This window comes from Coenobita brevimanus, chromosome 86 (genome assembly GCF_032717465.1).
Source record: "Coenobita brevimanus isolate Jiangsu-jjx chromosome 86, ASM3271746v2, whole genome shotgun sequence".
NCBI lineage: Eukaryota > Metazoa > Arthropoda > Malacostraca > Decapoda > Coenobitidae > Coenobita > Coenobita brevimanus.
The window spans coordinates 28,549,483-28,555,482 of record NC_137039.1 but is presented as its reverse complement, the minus strand read 5'-3'; positions in this window follow the sequence as shown (position 1 = coordinate 28,555,482).

Sequence of the window (6,000 nt, the reverse complement as noted above, 5' to 3'; positions counted from 1 at the left end):
TGCTAAAGGAACATATATGGGAGGAAGGGAGGAGGAAGAAAAGGGAGGGGAGGGGAAGGGAAGGAGGTAGGAAGGGGAGGCAAAAGGAACTGGAAAACACAGGAAGGGAAGTAGGAGGGGGGGGGAGGTAGTAGGAATGGGAGGATGGAGGAAGGAAAGGAAAAGGTAGAGAATAAGGAATGAAGGGAAGGAGAATCTGCATAATATAACTCATTTAAGAATCCCCAGGGTCACTAAAGGCAAATTAAGTTGATAATATTCCATAAAGGAACAACAGCTTATAAAATTCATATGCAGAATCAACCATCATCAATTTGACTTTAGAAAATATTGTTTTTGTCACTTTCGTCTTAAGTGTTTATACAATATACTGTATATATAGTGTACTGTATATACATAAATATAATGGTTACAAAGGTACTATCACAATCAAAAGTTCACAGGCACTTCCCTGCTGCTTATGGCAATAATGTAGGTTGTTACATGAAGATTTCAGATACAGGACAGACAGCAAAATGAAGTACACAACGAAAAATTAACAAAGAAGAATGAAATAGACCGACATTCAGGGTGGAACACGAAATGTTCATAGACATAATGCTGGTATGGGGATTGTCAGCTAGGGTGCAGCTAAGACTGGGTGACTGGCTCTAATTATGAGGTGACCCAAGGTAGTACAGTATCTGGCCACTGGAATAGCCAGGTATATTTCAAAGGTGGTGAATGTCACCCCTCTGGTTATGCCACTGATTGTTGCAAACTTTTGTTGGTGATAGTACTGCTAAGAGAGACTATCCTGTAATGCCTGACTATGCCCTCAACAAACTAGGACTCACTCACTTGGATAAAAAAAAAAAGGGGGAGGGGACTCGGGTACTGTATTTCTTTTGTTCTGATGTAAAAGGAAGAAAAGTTAGGTTAGCTGAGAGCATTCAAGACAGCCCCTCTCAACAATATCTGCTTTCTATGCATAAGACACTGGGAGAGGTCTCCAAAGAATTATAACAGACATAAAATGTGAAGAAAACTATAAATGCCATAATGGGTTGCAAAAAGCCATAAGGCTAGGGAAATTCACTACTGTATATCCATTGTCAGTACACAGAAAATGCCAACAGTCATCCCATTTTACCCACTCTGAGGTGTAGGGGCTCATGGCAGGGCTACCATAGACCAGTACATTTAAGGGTAGATGACCAGTCTACTTCCCTCGGTGGCATTACATGACTGATATGCTTCCAGTAACCTTTTGAGAACCTAATCTATCCAAGGTTCTCTTTCTGACTGAGGCATTCTAACCACTAGACCACCAGGTGCCTTAGAAAAATTATAGTCTCTTGCACTGTTTTTCAGTAATAACATCTTTTGGCTTTACAAAACAATTTACAGCTATCATTCCATCAAACAAAATGGGTTATATTTCAGGCAGTACAAGAGGCTTCACAGCACCTCTTCCTAGGCGATTTATTTTGTATATTACACCTTAACACTCTTTTATATGGTATTTATGTACAGTACTTATAATATCAACACAGTTGGCATCAATAACAGACAAATGGATACTGAGGTGTCAGGTGGAGAATATATCATTAGGGAAATGGAGTACTGTATTGAAGTATCCAAACCACTTCAAATATGACCCAACACAGCACACACTGTAAACTGCATTTGTGAACATCTGTTAACTGCAAATACAATATACTGTAAATACACCAGACATATTAATAATAAAATACTATAGCATATTTAGTCAAAACTTGTCACCTATTAAAGATAATGTACAGCCAGGGAAAAAAGTTGGCCTATTAGTTCAATGCATTTACTTCATACTTATGGCAAGTCCACCACCTTCATCTCAGATGCATCTCAAGGAGAGTCATCTACGGGTAAAGAAACATACCAGGCATCATTCAGCTTAGAAATGTTAGCTAGCAGAAGACAGTGAGAAGCAACAAGAAATGACATACTAAGGAAACTTTTGCCCCACACTGTACAGTTAAGGTAATGACCTATATTATAATGATTCAATTTCTGTATGTTTGTGTGTTTGTTACTGTAACACACCAAAAACGGTGCAACGCAGCACAATTTTTGTTAGAGCAAGGTACTGTTAAAATGTTCTAACTTGAAGAATAAAACAATTTCCAGTCCAATCAGGCCACCGGTTCCTGAGTTATGACTCATTTCTGGCATTTTGCTTCAAATTTACTATTTGCTTTTAATGGAGGGGACGGATTTGCCCTTGGTCCAGCAATGAAATTACCAGCATGACACAAGAGTGACGTATTTGTTGCATTATCACTCTTGCCTCGCCTTCCTCCCTCCTTATATTGTACTCCTAAAATTGTATACTATAATGCTGTAGTATAATAACCTGTCCCCACTCCAGAGTGGGTCGGGGACGGGTATTGTTTTCACTCGGTTTGTCTGTTTGTTTGTCTTTACGTGAAAACTACTGGTGCGATTTTGACAAATTACAGGGATGGTGGGCTATGACCTTCTGATCATCCAATTAAATTTTGGGCCAAATTGGGCCAACAGCCTGGCTGTAGGCCCAAAAAATGTATTAAAAAAAAAAAAAAAATTGCCACCACAACTTTCAAATTCATCATATCAATATGAAACCAAAACCTAAGGTGCATCTTTCAAATCCACATCCTATAACATGCTTCATTACATCAAGGGGGTTACCCCCCAAGTTAGCGGTAGCAGGGTCAATGTCAAGTGGGCTGGGCCTAAAATTTCAAATGTGCATATAATTGTCAATTTTCACCTGATTTACTCCAAATTTGATACGTGATATCTCTGACTAGATATCCTGTCGTGTTTATACATTAGCACTGAAATGACTGCCGGGGACTGGTTTGCTATACCTTGGCACCGCTTCTAGTTTAGTATAATACCAAACACTACTACCCTGCCTCTCTCTCTCTTTTCTCAATGGGTGTCCCAGCAGGATAAAAGTAAGGGAAAATTCCTCGCTCTATCTCGTTCATGGCATGAGTAATTCAAATTTCTATTACCTTTCGACTGAAAATAGGAACTGACATAGAGTGGAGCCCGCTGAAGGTGGCCTTTAAGCGAGTAATAACAGTAATATTACAAGTAATAATAATAATAATAGTAATAATAAAAATAATAATAATAATGTTCTATATTTCTGCAGCATTTACAAACAAACAAATGCACTTCAGTAAATTATTAGACCAGTACATTCAAGGGTTTCAGGATTTTCAACAACTGACATGTAAATAACTCAATGAGAGATTAAACTTTTACTCAATGCATTTCTCTCACAGATTAATAAAAACTAATCTAACCTGCCTTACAGTAATCTGGGTATTAGGGTAAAAATGGCATCCTCTGTGCGGGACTTGAATACAAACATCATCATCATCATCCGGACCTCCTTTCCCACCCTAGGGCAGGGTGAGAAGTAGCAATGTCCAGACAGACCATATCTACCCAATCCAATGGGCCACACTTCCATTCACTCATTATTCAAGCCCCCGTAATCCTGGCTCTATCTGATACGCCAAAAACATTCACCAAATTCTGTACCTTCACATAAACATATCTGATACAGTCGGATCGCATATAAACAAACACAAATATTCTAAAAGAATAATGGTGAGTTTTTGAAGAAGCTTATAGGAGAAAAAAAGTGGTGAATTTATTACACAACCACATTACACAATACTGTATATCATCATCATCATTACCACATCATCCAGAACTCTTTTCCTGCCTAAGGATGATGTGAGGCTGGGCTCAAGAAGCAGGAAAAGCTAACAGATGGAGACCTGTCAAATTAAATGGGTCACACACTCTCACTCATCATTCAGGTCTCCCCAAATCCTGCTCCACTGTATAAAAATTACCAAATCCATGACTGTACTAACCTAAAAATTTTCTTGGATTACTACAGCACTCCTGCAGCCTCAATGATTATCCTTGTCCTATCATCAACAGAGATAACTATTTTGATAATGAAAGCATGTGCATGTGAAAGGGAAATACACAAAACTCTTTTTATATTTAACCTCAGCATAATGAATTTGGGGTTTAAAAACTCTCTTCACAATAAACTTTGACTTGCTGAATTTTGTTTTTTTTAATGAACTCTCCGAGCCAACTGAACAACCTCCTCATATAATGAGATAGTGCAATGTAGTGTAGTATAATGTAGTGTAATGTAATGGTGTAGTGTAGTGTAATGTTCCATAGTTCACTGTTATGTAGTGTTGCATAGTTTAGTGTAGTGTAGTGTACTGTAGTACAGTGCAATGTAATGTAGTGTAGTGTAGTGTAGGGCAACGTAGTTAGTGTAGTGTTGCGTAGTGTAGTTTAGCGTAGTGTGCTTTAGTGTAGCATAGTGCAGTGTGATGTAGTGTAGTAGTGCACTGTGGTAGTTTAGCGTTCTTCAGTAAATAGTAATGTTCAAATCCTTGTCTATCAAATTTTCATCATAGGGCACAAGAAGAGAAACAGAAATCTTCTATTCATAAGCATGATCTGTGATAAACCTAGCATGTAACCCTACCTCCTTTTTTTAAAATTTAAATGTAATGTTCATTATATGAACAATTTTTTAGAACACATTCCTGGCATAATGAACAGTAATAATAATAATAATAATAATAATAATAATAATAATAACAATAATAATAATAATAATAATTATTATTATTATTATTATTATAATAATAAATTTAATTCTAACTAACATTTCATCAGGACTTAACAGAAAACATAAGTACATAAAGAATTGCACCAGAGGATATAATTTAAAATGCAGCACAGACTCTCAAATCCAAAAATCCACTTTCCAAAAACCTCTGTTTTCCAAAATATTTTTCATCTGTTATGGCATACTGAAATCAGTTCTCACACCATCAAAGCATGTTTGAAAACTTTTTTTTTTTTTTTTTTTTTTTTTTTTTTGTGGACACATACAACAATATGATAAATTACTAACACAGGGTAATGTACTTCACTATATATACAGCTGATGGTACTGTAAGTCATTTATTACATGATCTTCTCATTAACTTTCCTTATGATTATACACTCCATAATTTTCAGTTTTACATTAGGTTTTTAAAAGGATTCAAGCATATCAGATATGAAAGTCTGTACTATACTGCATAATACTCATTACAGTACTATACTGTCAATTACATATGTAACTGAATACACTAGGTCCTCAGTTTACAGGGTATTGTTCTTAATGTGGATTTTAATTATGGACCTTCCCTCAAAAAAAAAAAAAAAAAAAAAAAAAAAAAAAAAAGCTGATTTTCAATGTACTATTTCTTACCTCTTATTATGATCTCAATTATTTTCAAATTGTGTCAGGAGTTATATCCTGAAGGAAGGAAGGATGGAAGGAAAGAAGGAAAGAAAGAAAGAGGAAAAGAAAGAAGGAAAGAAAGAGGGAAGAAAGGAAGAGAAAAAGAAATTAAGGAATGAAGTAAGGATGGAAGGAATGAGACACGGAGGGAAGGAAGGAAGGAATGAGACACGGAGGGAAGGAAGGAAGGAATGAGATAGGATGGGCAGGAAGGAAGGAAGGAATTAGGGAGGAGTGATAAGATAAAGACTAAAGAAAGTGAGCTTCATCTCCAACATGACAGAAATCCTCATTGGGAAAAAAAAAAAAAAAAAAAAAAATCAAGGGCCACAGTATAAACCTTCAAAAATATCATAACAACCTCCTATGTGTAAAAAAAAAAAAAAAAAAAAAAAAAAAAAAAAAAAAAAATTGCTTTAGATCAGATGCATGTATGGTAATGATTGGTTAGTGCACCAACTTTTTTTTTTTTTTTTTTAAATATCATGTAACATCAAAATCTTATACAACATTTAAGTACATGATCTGTGTTGTTTTTACTCCTATCCATGGTACTCTTTAATATGAAACTTCTGCAAAGCAAATTTACTAGTGATGAACTTTAAGCCCTTCAATTTGATTTTTTTTTCTATTGCTGCTATCTCCAA